General features: G+C 42.2%; 1 long non-coding RNA gene across 2 annotated transcripts in view; it reads left to right on the top strand.

Annotated features, from left to right (window-relative positions):
* The window catches only part of LOC139181016 (uncharacterized), a 38781-nt gene extending 21236 nt beyond the window's left edge, over positions 1-17545 (top strand). For both annotated transcript variants that reach the window (XR_011565171.1, XR_011565170.1), the window contains 3 exons: positions 3890-4006; positions 13385-13684; positions 14105-17545. This is a non-coding gene — a long non-coding RNA (uncharacterized lncRNA). The remainder of the gene's footprint in view (positions 1-3889; positions 4007-13384; positions 13685-14104) is intronic.
* Positions 17546-17937: the final 392 nt, after the last annotated feature.

Raw genomic sequence — 17937 nt, 5'->3', positions numbered from 1 at the left:
ATGGCCTCTCACTCCAGCTGTCTTGCCTGGAGAATCCCCTGGACAGAGGGACCTGATGGGCTTCACAGTTCATGGGGTCACAAAGAGTCGGACAAGACTGAAGCAACTTAGAATGCATGCAGTTTTCTCCTTTATGCTGCTTTTGTCAAATGTCAACGTCACTGCTATGCTGGCTTTACTGCACAGAGGCCAGAATACATTCTTCCCTATCTGGTGTGGACTCAACACCTTATGTACCGTAGGAGAGCCCTGTGGACACTAAAGTTTGATGGCTTTTTTCATCAAGTGCTAAGTCGCCCACCAGGCCCCTCGTCCATGGGATTCTCCAGGCAAGAATACTGGACTGAAAAACAAAAACAAAAACAAAGGATACTGGAGTGGGTTGCCGTGACCTCCTCCAGGGGATCGTCCTGACCCAGGGATCGAACCTGGACCCTGACATCTCCTGCATTGGCAGGCGGGTTCTTTACCACTAGCGCCACCCGAGAAGCCTCTTTTTCGATAAGGGGCCAATTGTTTTTAAGTTCAGTCTCTGTTGCAAAGCCCATCGATGTGGACATCAGTTCTCTGAGTTTGAGTCCTGGCCTGGCAGAAACCCTGGCCAGGCGGTATCTAGGCCACACAGAGAGACCTTGTGCCCAGCTTTCCACCCAAGGGGTTCTAGAGCCGAGGCGCTGGCGCCTGAGGGGAACCTTCTCACCCATAAGCCTCTCTGCTATGTGGGCGGGTCTAGAACTTGGCCCCGCCTCCCGGTACCTAGCTGATTGAGTGAGTGGGTGGCATGTGACGTGAGCTAGACCAATCCAAGTGCTCTTCTGGCGAGGACCCGTTAGGACGCCAGTAGCCTCCAGCGCTGCGGCTTGTTGGCAGCGGCCTGTGGAGAGGGAGGGACGCGCTGCCACTGCTCGGGTCTTGGACGTCTCGACTGTTTTCCGACTCTTCTTCCAGTCAGGTATCTCAACGGTATTCTTTCTACAAACTCTGTCTCTACTGATATAAATGAAATTACCTAGGACCAAAGTTTGGGGATTAATAAGAAAGGCAATGGATTGAATTGCTCGCCGGCCAACTCTCCTGTCCACCCTCTGAGTAACCCTCTTTCCTCACCTGTGATTAGCTTCAATTTTGTGGTTAATCATTTCTTGCTCTCTTTAAAATCCCTCGATCCAAAAAAATGAAATAAAATCCCTCGATCATGTTGCGCTCCTCTAAAAAAATCATATTTGTTTGCATCTAATTATTTTTGTGGTTCGTATTGATAATGCCCAGAAATCGAACCCAGGTCTCCTTGATTGTAGGCAGATTCTTTACCGTCTGAGCCAGCAGGAGCAGATAAATATTCATCTACACCTTGGAAATGGTTGCACTTTCCTTTATATTAATGGGCCCTCTAGACAGGACATGACAATCCACTCCAGTATTCTTGCCGGGAGAATCCCATGGACAGAGGAGCCTGGCAGGCTACAGTCCATGGAAGCACAAAGAGTCAGACATGACTGAGAAACTAACACTCTCACTTTCAAACCACTTTGAAATAGTTTTTTAATGGATCACGAGACACGAACATTTATCCATCTTTATATCCAGCCTCCTAACCGTATTTCAATTGGTTAAACTAAAATTACCGTACTAAAAGGTAAGATTTATAGCATAACCGTGGGGCTTCCCCTGTGGCTCAGCTGGTAAAGGCCCCACCTGCCAATGCAGGAAACCTAAGAGACTTGAGTTTGATCCCTGGGTCAGGAAGATCCCATGGAGGAGGACATGGAAACCCACTCCAGCATTCTTCCCTGGACAATGCCCTGGACAGAGGGACCTGATGGGCTTCACAGTTCATGGGGTCACAAAGAGTCGGACAAGACTGAAGCAACTTAGAATGCATGCAGTTTTCTCCTTTATGCTGCTTTTGTCAAATGTCAATGTCACTGCTTTGCTGGCTTTACTGCACAGAGGCCAGAATACTTTCTTCCCTATGTGGTGTGGACTCAACACCTTATGTACCGTAGGAGAGCCCTGTGGACACTAAAGTTTGATGGCTTTTTTCATCAAGTGCTAAGTCGCCCACCAGGCCCCTCGTCCATGGGATTCTCCAGGCAAGAATGCTGGACTGAAAAACAAACAAAAAAAAAGGATACTGGAGTGGGTTGCCGTGACCTCCTCCAGGGGATCGTCCTGACCCAGGGATCGAACCTGGACCCTGACATCTCCTGCATTGGCAGGCGGGTTCTTTACCACTAGCGCCACCCGAGAAGCCTCTTTTTCGATAAGGGGCCAATTGTTTTTAAGTTCAGTCTCTGTTGCAAAGCCCATCGATGTGGACATCAGTTCTCTGAGTTTGAGTCCTGGCCTGGCAGAAACCCTGGCCAGGCGGTATCTAGGCCACACAGAGAGACCTTGTGCCCAGCTTTCCACCCAAGGGGTTCTAGAGCCGAGGCGCTGGCGCCTGAGGGGAACCTTCTCACCCATAAGCCTCTCTGCTATGTGGGCGGGTCTAGAACTTGGCCCCGCCTCCCGGTACCTAGCTGATTGAGTGAGTGGGTGGCATGTGACGTGAGCTAGACCAATCCAAGTGCTCTTCTGGCGAGGACCCGTTAGGACGCCAGTAGCCTCCAGCGCTGCGGCTTGTTGGCAGCGGCCTGTGGAGAGGGAGGGACGCGCTGCCACTGCTCGGGTCTTGGACGTCTCGACTGTTTTCCGACTCTTCTTCCAGTCAGGTATCTCAACGGTATTCTTTCTACAAACTCTGTCTCTACTGATATAAATGAAATTACCTAGGACCAAAGTTTGGGGATTAATAAGAAAGGCAATCGATTGAATTGCTCGCCGGCCAACTCTCCTGTCCACCCTCTGAGTAACCCTCTTTCCTCACCTGTGATTAGCTTCAATTTTGTGGTTAATCATTTCTTGCTCTCTTTAAAATCCCTCGATCCAAAAAAATGAAATAAAATCCCTCGATCATGTTGCGCTCCTCTAAAAAAATCATATTTGTTTGCATCTAATTATTTTTGTGGTTCGTATTGATAATGCCCAGAAATCGAACCCAGGTCTCCTTGATTGTAGGCAGATTCTTTACCGTCTGAGCCAGCAGGAGCAGATAAATATTCATCTACACCTTGGAAATGGTTGCACTTTCCTTTATATTAATGGGCCCTCTAGACAGGACATGACAATCCACTCCAGTATTCTTGCCGGGAGAATCCCATGGACAGAGGAGCCTGGCAGGCTACAGTCCATGGAAGCACAAAGAGTCAGACATGACTGAGAAACTAACACTCTCACTTTCAAACCACTTTGAAATAGTTTTTTAATGGATCACGAGGCACGGACATTTATCCATCTTTATATCCATCCTCCTGACCGTATTTCAATTGGTTGAACTATTACTAAAAGGTAAGATTTATAGTACAACCGTGGGGCTTCCCCTGTGGCTCAGCTGGTAAAGGCCCCACCTGCCAGCGCAGGAAACCTAAGAGACTTGGGTTTGATCCCTGGGTCAGGAAGATCCCGTGGAGGAGGACATGGAAACCCACTCCAGCATTCTTCCCTGGAGAATCCAGTGGACAGAAGAACCTGGTAGCTTACAGTCCATAGGGTGGCAAAGAGTCGGACCATACTGAAGCAATTTATCACACAGATATCGTTATGTTTCCTTTTAGCAGTGAGTGAATCTTTCAAAAAATGTTTTTTTGAAGTAACTTTAGACCTAACAAAAGTTTGCAAAAAATAGTATAGAAAACCTTCATCCAGATTTCCCTAATGTTAACATCTTCCATAGGCATATAAAAATTATGAAAATTGAAAATTAATATTGATGCAGTACTATTAACTAATTTACATACTTTATTTGAATTCTATCATTTATCCCGGTAATCTCCTTTTTCTGTCCCAGCATCCCATTCCGGATACCACATTTGGCCATCATTTCTCTTTAGTCTCCACCACGCTGAGAATTCCTCAAGCTTTCTGGGTCTTTCCCAACGGTGACAGTTTTGGAGATACTGCTCAGGTATTTTATACAATGTCTGTCAGTTTGGGTTTGTCTGGTGTTTTCTTAGGATTAGATGAAAGTTACACATTTTTGGCAATAATACCTGTTTTATTTCCTCTCCTTCGTTCTAATGGTGATGGAGTGATTTCTACCATAGGGATCTGGGGGTGGCTGCTGAACATACACACCTGACACTGGACAGGTGCTACCCACAGCAGCTTCTCAGTACTGTTCACTCACTGCCTGAGGGAAGAGGATACTACTGGCTAGGTCGAACCTCAGGGGAGTCATGTTCCGGAAGAGAATGAACAAGCAGGGCTGTGGGAGGTTACCTGTGGTAACAAGAGATGGTGGTGACCCTTGGTTCTCAAGGAAGGATGTGATTATCTTGTTTGAATACTTCTGTGGACTGGTGGGGAACCAAAACCTGATAGGGGCAAGCAGACCCTGTCGCCGGTTCCTATGATAAGGCTGCTCTTGGGCTAGGGGAATTCTTGCTCGGAGCCAAAAAGAGGGATAGGATTCTTCTCAGACTTTTATTCACTGCTTTTAAAATTCATCTGTTGATTTGGCCTACAACAAATATGACTAAAAGGTGACTTTCTGTTTCCTTATTCCTACCATATTTGTTTGTTGGAATTCTGTAGAGCTGTCTTTTCTCCCTCATATTTTTATAAATTTTCAAATTACAAAATTTTATAGAATGCATTTCTAATTACCAAATCAAATAAGTAATCAAATTCTTTATGTCAATATTGAGTCGTGAATAACTTTGTTATATTCTGACTTATAATCAAATTATATCATTATTTAGTTTCTTGCATTTTTCCAGCTTTGGTGATTAGGAACTCCTTCTTGTGGGGTGTGTGTTCTTTGAGCATGACATGGTTCTTTTCTGTGTACTTCCTTGCTGGCATTGTAAGGTATTCCTGTTCATCTTGTGTTTTTCTTTCCCCACCATGACCCTGAAATCAGAACACTTCTGCCAAAACCCATGTTTCCTTTCGTTGGAAAATGACATTTAGTAACTGATATCTCCCTGCATGTTCATTGCTGCTACTGGGGTTTCCTTGCAGCTAGGTCTTCCTTTTCCATTGGTAAATGAAGGAAATATATTGTCTGTATATACTTATGCTCCCAGATACATTGGAATTTCTCTAGATATTTCTGTAGATAGTGAAAGCCAGGAGCTCACACTGGTACTTCTTTTTTTAAAATTAATTAATTAATTAATTTTAACTGGAGGATAATGAGTTTACAATATTGTGATGGTTTATGCGATACATCAACCATCCACTCTAGTCTTTTTTGTAACCTCTTTGTCTCACCTGGCTCTCCTTATCTTCAGTATCTACTTATTTGTTCACACCTGATTATACATGATGTAGTTACAGAAATGCTACCAAATGGTTAGATAGTATGACCGACCTAATGGACATGAATTTGAGCAAACTCTAGGAGATAGTGAAGGATGGGGAGACCTGGTGTGCTACAGAGACAGGGATCGCAAAAAGTCGGGTACAACTTAATGACTGAACACAAAACACGCACCTGTTGGAAGCAGTTCTGATGACTTGTGTTTGTGTACACTTGTTTATATCTTAAGCCTCAAAGGATGCAATCAAAGTACTGTTTGCCCAAGTTGCTTAGCTTAGCTATTTTCCTCCTCACTCCTTCTCTTGTGGTTAAGACATTCATTTGTAGTATATTTAGGCTAATTTGTTGGTGTTTCTAATTTGAGTTTGCCCTCTCCCCCCATATCCTAGTTCATTTTAATGTTTCACTTAATCTTGGGGTATGTGAAACACTACTGTGATTCAGACTCAGGGCTACACAAACACACATACTGTAGGAGTATGATTCTTTCCCCATGTCTTCCACCCCCTTCGCATTCCCCATTTCTTTTCCACAATCCCCCTGTAGATAACCAATCTGGTTATCTGGTTGAATCTTTCCTGTATGTACTCTACACGAATGAATAGATACATATGGGTTTTCTTATGTTCCATTGATTATTAAATGAAAGATAGCATTTTCTAAAGCTTCTTTGCACTTTTCCTTTTTCAATAAACAGCATTTCATTAAAAAAAAAACTCCTTATTCTGTACTCCTTCATTCTTTTTTATAGCTACATTAGATTACACTGGCTTCTATAGGGGCATTTCCGGAGAAGGCAATGGCAACCCACTCCAGCACTCTTGTCTGGCAAATCCCATGGACCGAGGAGCCTGGTGGGCTGCGGTCCCTGGGGTCCCTAGCAGTCGGACACGGCTGAGTGACTTCACTTTCACTTTTCACTGTCATGCCTTGTAGAAGGAAATGGCAACCCACTCCAGTGTTCTTGCCTGGAGAATCCCAGGGACCGGGGACCCTGGTGGGCTGCCGTCTTTGGGGTCCCACAGAGTCGGACACGACTGAAGCGACTTAGCAGCAGCAGCAGCAGCAGCAGCAGCATAGGGGCATTTCAGTTGTTTTCAACATTTCGTAATGATTAATACAAACAATGCTGCAGTGAATAACCCTGTGTACACGCATTTTTGTGTTGGTGGTAATGTCTCTTCCAGTTTCATTTCCAGCAATAGGATTGTTGGCCCAAATGTTAAATGCATCTGTAGTTATGTTGTGTTATGGCTGAGCCACTTTCACCTTCACTTCAGTTCAGTTCAGTCGCTCAGTCGTGTCCAGCTCTTTGCGACCCCATGAGCCGCAGCACGCCAGGCCTCCCTGTCCATCACCAACTCCCGGAGTTCACTCAGACTCACGTCCATCGAGTCAGAGATGCCATCCAGCCATCTCATCCTCTGTCGTCCCCTTCTCCTCCTGCCCCCAATCCCTCCCAGCATCAGAGTCTTTTCCAATGAGTCCACTCTTCGCAACTTGCCATACATTAAAAAAAAATCTTTTTAGTCACATAGAATGTTCTTTTCTTTAATCACCTCTGGAAGTTTCAGTCACAGTTAGAAAGCCTTTCCCAATGCTGATATTGAAGAAAAATTCTGCCATATTTTCTTCAAGATTTTGTTATGGTTGCATTTTTTTGTTTAGATTCCTAAACCCATTTACAGTTTATTTTTGTGGATGGTATGTCATGGATCTGCACTGATTTTTTTTTTTAATGTCTCAATTGTTCCAGCCTCATTTATTGAATGTTCATCTTTGCCTCAGTGATTTTACATGCCTTTGGATCATATACTAAAATCCCCAACTATAATTGGTGTTATTCTGAGATTTTTATTCTATGCCACTGGCCTATTAGTCTATTCCTGTACTGGTACCCAAGTGGTATAAATTCAGAGCTTTATAGTGTGCTTTTATGTCTGATATGATTACTATTCACTCATGCTGCTGCTGCTGCTGCTAAGTGGCTTCAGTCGTGTCCGACTCCGTGTGACCCCATGGACTGCAGCCCACCAGGCTTCTCCGTCCATGGGATTGTCCAGGCAAGGAACACTGGAGTGGGTTGCCATTTCCTTCTCCAATGCATGAAAGTGGAAAGTGAAAGTGAAGTTGCTCAGTCCTGTCTTGACTCTTAGCGACCCCACGGACTGCAGCCTACCAGGATGCCTACCATCCCTGGGATTTTCCGGGCAACAGTACTGGAGTGGGGTGCCATTGCCTTCTCCCTATTCACTCATAGGTTTTCCTTTTTTACTTGTATCCTGGCTATTCTTGCACGTTTGTTTTTTTTTTTTAAATATGAACTAAATTATCCATTGGTCTAACTCCATGCAAATGTTCGCCGATATTTTTGACATTATATTCAATGTATACATAACTTTAGAGGGAATCAATATCTTTTTAGTGCTGAGTTATTCTATCTAAGGTCTTTGAAAATCTTCCTACTTATTCAAGTTTCCTTCTATGTTGTTCAAGAGTGTTTACAAATTATCCTTGTATAGATGCTCTCATTAAGTTTATTTCTATACGCTTACTCTTTGTTATTGCCATTGTATATGGGATTTTCTCTCCTAAACATGTCCTCCAGCTGTGTGTGTGTGTATGTAAAACAAAGACTAATAATATTTGTATGTAACTTTATATCCTACTACCTTGCTGAATTCTCTTTGTTTTAGTTAATTTGTCATGGTTTCTATAAGACTCTTCAGGTGTGCGATGATATCACCTGGACATGGAGGTGGCTTTACATCTTCTTATCCATTCTTAAAAATCTTATTGGTTTCTCTAGTCAACTGACTAGTGCTTGCTGTTGAAGACTGAACAGGAGTGATATAGTGGGCATACTTTTGTTATTCCTGACCTTATTGGAAAACCTCTGGTACTCCCCCACTAAATAAAGTATTTGCATGAGGAACTACTTATATAGCTTTTATCATGTTAATAATGCACCCCTGATTCCTATTTCTTCAGTTTTCTCTTTTTTAACATGAATGCCTATTGAAGTTTCCCAAAGATTGGTTTGGCATCTGTGATGATAGTCATATGATTATTGTTCAGTTGCTGTTGTCACGTCTGACTCTTTGCAACCCAGGCTCCTCTGTCCTCCCCTATCTCCCAGAGTTTGCTCAGATTCATGTGTATTGAGTCAGTGATGCTGTCTAACCATCTCATTCTCTGCTGCTCCCTACTCGTTTCGACTTCAATCTCTCCCAACATCAGGGTCTTTGTCTTTAAATATGTTACCGTGGTGAATGATATGAATGAAATTCCTAATACAGAGCCAGCCTTGTATTAATGGAATAAGTCCCACTTTATCACAGTATCAGATCAGATCAGATCAGTCGCTCAGTCGTGTCCGACTCTTTGCGACCCCGTGAATCGAGGCACGCCAGGCCTCCCTGTCCATCACCAACTCCCGGAGTTCACCGAGACTCACGTCCATCGAGTCAGTGATGCCCTCCAGCCATCTCATCCTCTGTTGTCCCCTTCTCCTCCTGCCCCCAATCCCTCCCAGCACCAGAGTCTTTTCCAATGAGTCAACTCTTCGCATGAGGTGGCCAAAGTACTGGAGTTTCAGCTTTAGCATCATTCCTTCCAAAGAAATGCCAGGACTGATCTCCTCCACAATGGACTGGTTGGATCTCCTTGCAGTCCAAGGGACTCTCAAGAGTCTTCTCCAACACCAGCGTTCAAAAGCATCAATTCTTCGGCGCCCAGCCTTCTTCACAGTCCAACTCTCACATCCATACATGACCACAGGAAAAACCATAGCCTTGACTAGAGGAACCTTTGTTGGCAAAGTAATGTCTCTGTACTACTTTCTAAATGTATTGTTGGATGTTTGCTAATATTCTATTTAGAGTTTTGGTATCTATGTTTATGTGTTAGTATCCTACTTGCTTCCTAAACGAAATTAGGGACGTGTCCTTGCTTTCAAATGTTCTTAAACAAGTCACAAAGCTTTGGGACTATTTGATCTTTGATGGTTTACTAGAATTCACCAATAAATACATCTGAGCAAGGTGCTTCTTGGGTGTAATTCTTGTAATAACTGTATTCATTTCTTCTGTGAAAATTGGCTCATTTAAACTTTCTAACACTAGATTTAAACTTTCGAAGCAAAGGAGAAAAGAAAAGATATAAGCGTCTGAATGCAGAGTTCCAAAGAAGAGCCAGAAGAGGTAAGAAAGCCTTCTTCAGTGATCAATGCAAAGAAATAGAGGAAAACAACAGAATGGGAAAGACTAGAGATCTCGTCAAGAAAATTAGAGGTACTAAGGGAACATCTCGTGCAAAGATGGGCTCGATAAAGGACAGAAATGGTATGGACCTAACAGAAGCAGAAGATACTAAGAAGAGATGGCAAGAATACACAGAAGAACTGTACAAGAAAGATCTTCACGAGCAAGATAATCACGACGGTGATTATCTAGGTGATAATCTAGGTGATATCTATCTAGGTGATAATCTAGGTGATCACTCACCTGGAGCCAGGTATCCTGGAATGTGAAATCAAGTGGGCCTTAGAAAGCATCACCAGGAACAAAGCTGGTGGGCGTGATGGAATTGCAGTTGAGCTATTTCAAATCCTGAAAGATGATGCTGTGGAAGTGCTGCACTCAATATGCCAGCAAATTTGGAAAACTCAGCAGTGGCCACAGGACTGGAAAAGGTCAGTTTTCATTCCAATCCCAAAGAAAGGCAACTCCAAAGAATGTTCAAACTACTGCATAACTGCACTCATCTCACACGCTAGTAAAGTAATGGTCAAAATTCTCCAAGCCAGGCTTCAGCAATACGTGAACCGTGAACTTCCAGATGTTCAAGCTGGTTTTAGAAAAGGCAGAGGAACCAGAGTCCAAATTGCCAACATCTGCTGGATCATGGAAAAAGCAAGAGAGTTCCAGGAAAACATCTATTTCTGCTTTATTGACTATGCCAAAGCCTTTGACTGTGTGGATCACAATCAACTGTGGAAAATTCTTCAAGAGATGGGAATACCAGACCACCTGACCTGCCTCTTGAGAAACCTGTATGCAGGTCAGAAAGCAGCAGTTAGAACTGGACATGGAACAACAGACTGTTTCCAAATAGGACAAGGAGTACGGCAAGGCTGTATATTGTCACCGTGCTTGTTCAACTTATATGCAGAGTACATCTTGAGAAACGCTGGGCTAGAGGAAGCACAAGCTGGAATCAAGATTACCGGGAGAAATATCAATAACGTCAGATATGCAGATGACACCACCCTTATGGCAGAAAGTGAAAAAGAACTAAAGAGCCTCTTGATGAAAGTGAAAGAGGAGAGCGAAAACGTTGGCTTAAAGAAAGCTCAACATTCAGAAAACGACGATCATGGCATCTGGTCTCATCCATGGCAGATAGATGGGGAAACAGTGGAAATAGTGGCTGACTTTGTTTTTCTGGGCTCCAAAATCACTGCAGATGGTGACTGCAGCCATGAAATTAAAAGACGCTGACTCCTTGGAAGGAAAGTTATGACCAACCCAGACAGCATATTGAAAAGCAGAGACATTAGTTTGTCAACAACGGTCCGTCTAGTCAAGGCTATGGTTTTTCCGGTGGTCATGTATGGATGTGAGATTTGGACTATAAAGAAAGCTAAGCACTGAAGAATTGATGCTTTTGAACCGTGGTGTTGGAGAAAACTCTTGAGAGTCCCTTGGACTTCAAGGAGATCCAACCAGTCCATCCTAAAGGAGGTCAGTCCTGGGTGTTCATTGGAATGACTGATGCTGAAGCCGAACGTCCAATACTTTGGCCACCTCATGCGAAGAGTTGACTCATTGGAAAAGACCCTGATGCTGGGAGGGATTGGGGGCAGGAGGAGAAGGGGACGACAGAGGATGAGATGGCTGGATGGCATCACTGACTCGGTGGACGTGAGTCTGAGTGAACTCCGGGAGTTGGTGATGGACAGGGAGGCCTGGCGTGCCTCTATTCACGGGGTCGCAAAGAGTCGGACACGACTGAGCGACTGACCTGAACTGAATTTTGCCCTCTGAGATTCCAAAACTCCCCATAGACATGCCTGTGAGAGGGTTTCCTACTATGTGGAAAATTCTTCTTCACAACTCCCTCACCAGGGACAGGTGTCCATCCCTAAATCTTTTTTCTCTGTTTTCGTCTTTTGTATGTTGTCCTACCTCCTCTTGAAGAGTTTGAGGTGCCTTTCTGGGTGCCTTGTGTCCTCAACCAATGTTCAGAAGTTGTTTTGTGGGAGTTGCTCAACATTCAAATGATCTTTTGTTGAATTTTTGGAGGAGAGGCTGGTTTCCCCATCCTATTCCTCTGCCATCTCGGGACCACCGTATTCTGTAATCTCATACAATCTGATTAGCCTTAGACTAAGTCTGATGTATTAAATCTTCTATTGTTAGTGTTTTCTCTTATTACTGTTATTTTATCTACATATCCTTCCCTTTTTACTTTTGAAGGTGTTTGCAGTACTCCTGGTGCATAAATATTCCTAACGATTACATCTCCATTTTGAGTTTTTGCTTTTATCATTAAGACATATTCTTCATCATGTTTAATGCATTGTTAAAACTCATCCTGAACCACCTATTTCCTTAACACTTTACTCTCTAGTCTATGCATTTTTTCCGCCAATATCATTTAACACTCCCCTATTGCATCATGATAAAAAGGTTGTTCTATTTTCTTATACTCTTCTCCCTTCTCTCATTTTACTTGCACATTTTCTGTTTTTTCACAACATAAAACTTCTGTACATTAGTCTTCTCCCCTTTCCTCCATGTTGATTTTAGTATTACATGTAAAATACTCACTTTTAGATAGTTTGGTGAAGTTTTCCTTCTCATCACCTGTTGGAACACCATCTCAGTTCCTCTTTTAGACGATTACTTGGCAAATATTCTGTAAAGAGATGTGTAGGGAATGTTGTAAGTTTCTGGGTCACAGTGTTCCTGTCACTCTACTCACCTTTGCAACTGTAGTGCCAAAGCATTCAGAGACAATGCATAAATGATATATCATGGCTTTGTTCCAATAAACTTTATATATAAAATCAAGCAGTTGGCTTGATTTGGGTTAGTGGGCCAGTCTGAAGACTGACCCTTACTCTAGTAGCTTCCTTAGTTGAATATAAAATCTTTATGTCAACCTTTCATTTTGTTTGTTTGTTTTGGAGATTGGGGGAGAAGTCATGAGTACTCTGATTTGTGGTTTTCTTATGTATTGCAAGATCCTTAATTTTCCCTTCTGTTTATTTTTCCCATCATTACCCAAGTGCCAACAGAGGCTTCTCCCTTCTTCATTGCCTTATTCTTCCCTAAAAGCTGTATCTTTCAAAAACTGCACTTTTAAGTCATCTGTGTCCCTTAAAAAACTCCTATTAGGAATTCCTCCCCTGTAGTCCATGCTCTCATATTCTAGGACACCTTTTCAGTAATTTTAGATTTATTCTGTGCTTAGTCATTCTGCTGTAGTTTTAGATCTGCTTTAAGCCCTTTCCCATCTTCCTTTCTCTCTATCTCTTGGAAGATTTCTATGTCTGTCTTTTTTCTTGCCACAAAGCCTAGTCATGGGAGTATGAAAAATCATGCTGAGATTTCATGATTTTTGTTTTATTCACAATTACTTTGAATTTTTGGCATTCTCCATTTTAAAGGAATTGTGAGGCTTTTATGTTGATGCACATTTTCCTTCTTATTGATTTGTGTCTTTTTGGGAAGAAATAATTTGAGGAAGGTTATGATTGGCTTCTGCTAACTTACCTATGACTTATAATGGCATTTTATCTTATGTAAATGTGTGTATGTGTGCATGTATATAATTAAATACACACACAAGTCTATTTTCATTCTATTCCCAGAGGAGAGGTCACTTGAGTTGGCCATATAATTTGCCCATATATTTATTCAATAAGCATTTTGTCCATAGCTATCCCTGGAAACAAACAAGAGACTATAGATTTTTTCTCAGAACTTCTAAATATTCTCCACTCTGAAGCAGGTTTGTGAAGATGGACCAAAAGATCACAGCCACACTCTTCGAGCTTGCTGCAAAGAGTCTGCTGAGTAGTGAGCCTATAGTGATGCATGCTCTGGAGAAAATCCCAGGAGGTCTCTTTGTTCCATTGTTCAGCACTGCCTTCTTGGGTGGGCATAAGAAGATCCTAAAGGCAATGGTGAGGGTCTGGCCTTTTCACTGTCTCCATCTTGGGTCACTGAAGACACAGGAGTCATACTATGACATCTTGGAAGCCATGATTGATGGTCTGCCAATCCCCCCAGCCCAGAACTCTTCCTCTAGGTAAGTCTATGACCAGAAGATTTATAGGGAGTCAGCAGGAGGGTACGCTGTAGCCTGGGGCAGGGGAGTATCTAACCTTCTCCCAACACTAGCCAATGAATTCAGCAGTTGGGGTCACCTTCAGTATTTCATTGTCTTATAGAGTTGATTAAAGAATAGAGGTGATTGAGGGTACTATGAATGAGTTTGACTGTGATTACATAGAAGTGGGATAGGGGCATTGAGACAGGGCAAGACCAGAGGTGAAGGAAGTGTGGGGAAAGGATGAAAGATGCTCAGTTTGTGTGGAAAGAACTTCTTGGTGAATGGTGATGAAGTGAAAACCAGGATTCAGGTGTTCTCTCCGTTTCCCACCATTGATCTTGCTGGGTTATGTTCCAATCAACCACATTTCATGTGTTCTGTCTTCTTTCCTTACAGGGGCCACAAACTGAGGATCCTAGATTTAAGGCACAGGTCAAACTGTAAGATAACATGCTCTCACGTCAGGATCACATTCCCTTTCTGTTTACAGTCATGCAAATACTCTCGGCATGCTGTCCGTAACTTAGAAAACACTCAGCATCGTGCCAGGTGCCTTGAGATTGGTAATTCTGGGTCTGAGGTTGAGTCAGCTCAGGAAACCATGGAATTACTAGTGAATATTTCCCTCAGTAATACCTTGAGAGCACAGCAGTTTCTCACTTTCCTCTGTAATAAAGTTGAGCAGAGTTCTGGGTTCTTGCACCTCTGCTGCAGAGATTTGCGAATCAATAGAATGTCTACCAACAGACATATCCTTCAGATTCTGGATCTGGGGTGCATTAATCATCTGGAAATGGATCAGGCTTTTCTGAATGAGATCATCACCCTTTTTGCTGGAATGATCCACCTGCACAGCCTTAGTTTGTCTAACATCCCCTTTAGGTCTTATAAGGGAAGGAATTTCAGGTTTTTTCTCATCCTGCTTGGGCAGCTGGAAAACCTCCAGGAGCTCAGGTTGTCTTTCTTCTACCTCAGAGATCAACTGCACAAACTGCTCAGGTGAGGGGATTGGGAGAAATCTGGGTTCCCTGAAAACCTCATTGTTAAGACAGAAGGGACCATTCTTACATCTTCTTCCTATGCTCCTAGTAACCTACTTTTCCTTTCACCTCAGCATAGGCATTGCTAGGAGTTTGAACCTAGCTGGGGGAGAATGGGGTACCTTATGGTGAGAGGTAGATGAGGTTAGTGAAGGAAGCTGTGCTTATTCATTCATTCAGTGACCACAGGCAGACAGAACATGTTTGTACATAGATTTCTGAAAAAGACTCAGTCCTTCTGCTCCTGGACTTTATAGCTCTCTAGAGAGGAAGGGGAGGCACTCAAAGAGAAACGTTAAGTTGTAGTTCTAATGCACATGCCCGTGGATGGGTCACAAGAGTTAACACTGCCAGATAATTTTGCTCCTGTATTTTCCCGAAGGCTTAGACCCTTGAATGGAGAGCTTGTCATCTGGAAAGTAAAGGAAACCCTCAGTTGGCTGCTTTCCTAGACCCAGCCTCACCAAATAAGTGAACCAGATCCAATCCTTATTATTTTATATATACTGAGTGCATGTGAATTTTTTCACTTAATCCTTCTCGTAACTCTGTATAGTAATTACTGGTGTGCACATTTCAAGGTTAAAACCCTCTTCCTCAGAGTGGTAAAGTAACTTTCTCAGTGTCCAAAATTTATAATCTCTGATCCTAAAGTCCACATTGATAACCACCTATTGGAAACTAGTATATAGCAGTTTATTGTAGAGGAATATGTTCCTGTAATTTGGGGGTCTTTGCTGTCATTCTTCTGAAATAAACTTACTTTTTCTCTCTTTAGAGTCCTGCCACCTCATATGGATGCATTGTGTCTCCCTTTCTGTGGCCTTTCTATCAGAGATGTCTCTTTCCTGTCCCAGAGCTCTCAGGCCACCCAGCTCAGGGTATTGAATCTCAATAACAATAATTTCTTTTCAGAAGCTTATGAGCCCTTCCAGGCTCTGCTGGAAAAGGTTTCAGGCACCATACAACGTCTGGAGATAAATAATTGTATGATGACTGATTCTACTCTCTTGGCCATCATCCCAACCCTGAACCAATGTGTCCACCTTCGTGTTTTTAACTTTGCCTTCAACCCCATTACGATGCCTGTGCTCAAGAGCCTTCTGCAGCGCTTGACATCCTTACCGAGGCTGAGGCATGTGATTTATCCTGTTCCTGTCCATTGTTACCAGGAGCAGAATTTTTATCACAGCTTGAACCGACAGAAACTTGCCGAAGTTCAGGCCCAGGTCAAGGCGATGCTGCACATGTTACACCAGGATCACGTGCAATGGGCCACTTATTCTGATTGATTTCCACTATATAAGAAGTGTTTCACCACTGATGCATGGCTGTTAAGTGTTCATAGTTTTGCCTGAAGCCCAAGTTTGTAGAGATACATATACAAAGTTCTACTGTTCCAGAAAACAGGTTTAAGAATGTTGGATATGTAACTGACCTCTATAAAAGAGAAACTTTAAAAAGGAAATAGAGGAATTTGAAAGGTCCTCTGGATCTCTTGTTCACTGCCCTCTACATCTTCTTCTCATTACTAACCAAGTTATGGCTATGTGATATAAGCTGACTGAGGCATAATATATCATATCATTTTCTTCTCCACACTGATTGGTCCATTTATCAATCTATGGGCACTTGACACAATTCAGATCTGTTGAAACTCTTCCTAGAGGTGGTAGTTGTTGAGTAATTTTGCCCTCTAGGTACCTGCAAATTTCCTCTGTTTCTGATTCGCTCAGGTTGTTTATCAGGACACATACGCAGGTAAAAAGAAACAGACTATGCCCACTACCTAGTGGTACCTTCATCAGCATGTTACTGCCTGATTTCTCAGGTCTCAGAACCCTGGCTTTGTTATTGGCTATTTCACACACATTCACCAAGTATCTGTTATGATTTAGGTACTTTTCCACATGTTAAAAAAAAAAAAAGTCCCTGATCTCACCAAAGTGTAGATACTCCTATTGTTTACTAGTTTGTCTGTTTTCCCTAGAGCACTTGAGAACTTATTTATCCCCCATAAACCTCCCCCCCGCTTTTTTTTGCATTTTCCCTTACATGATTGGCTCAAATGATATTGGCCTCTTTTGTCCTGTTGGATAGCTGCTCAGTCCTCACATCATGGCTTGAATGTTACCTCATCAGATAGGTTTTCTGTTGTCTCTTATTTCCCCATTTAAGTAGATTTATTCTGATGTTTCTTTGTCTTAATGTACCATGTACAGTTCCTTCATGGTACACATTGTTCCATATGTATTTATTCTGTCTGCTCTTCCACTAGAGTTGCACTGTTCAGTATGGTGCACACTAACCATATGTGAATATTGAAGTCTAGAAATTTGGCTATTCTCGAATGTGATGTACCCTAAGTGTTAAATGCACACTGTGTATCCAAGAGTTAATAAGAAACAAAAGATGTAGAATAACTGATTAATCATTTATGTATACTGTTTACATGTTGAAATGATAACATACTGCATATCAAAAACAGTAAAGATAAGAGAATGTAAATTCTTTATATTGTTATATGTTAAAATGATAGCATTGTATTTCAAAGAATTAGTAAGAAAAATGTTAAAGTAGTTACCTGCTCATATGTTTACAAGTCAATGTGATAAAACAATGCATTTCAACACTTACTGAGAACAAATACCGTTAATTAATAGATTGTTCCTAGTGTTTATATGTTGAAAGGGTAACACAGAAAATATCAACAATTTGGTAACAAAAAAAGAATAGAAAAATAATTAGTAGTTTGTGTATGGTGTTTCCTTGTTTAAATGAAAACAGATTGTATTTTAAAGACTTAGTAAGAAAGAAAAATGTAATAGTAATTAATGATGTGTTCATTGTTTCCACGTTGAAGTAATAAAACAATTTTTTAAATTCAGTAAAAAAATTTATTTTTCCTACATGTTGAAATGATAAACCATTTCAAAGACTTGAGAAAATATAAAAATTAATTCATAATTAATAAAAATAGTGAATAGCTTGTTCCTAACTGCATGTGAAGTTGCTCAGTCGTGTCTGACTCTTTGGAACCCCATGGACTGTAGCCTATCAGGTTCCATCCATGGGATTTTCCAGGCAAGAATATAGGAGTGGGTTGCCATTTCCTTCTCCAGAGGATCTTCCTGACCCAGGGATTGAAGCCGGGTCTCCCGCATTGCAGGCAGACGCTTTACCATCTGA

This window comes from Bos indicus, chromosome X (genome assembly GCF_029378745.1).
Source record: "Bos indicus isolate NIAB-ARS_2022 breed Sahiwal x Tharparkar chromosome X, NIAB-ARS_B.indTharparkar_mat_pri_1.0, whole genome shotgun sequence".
NCBI classification, from domain to species: Eukaryota; Metazoa; Chordata; class Mammalia; order Artiodactyla; family Bovidae; genus Bos; species Bos indicus.
Note: the sequence above shows the minus strand (reverse complement) of the source record. Positions and strands in the feature narration are given on the sequence as shown.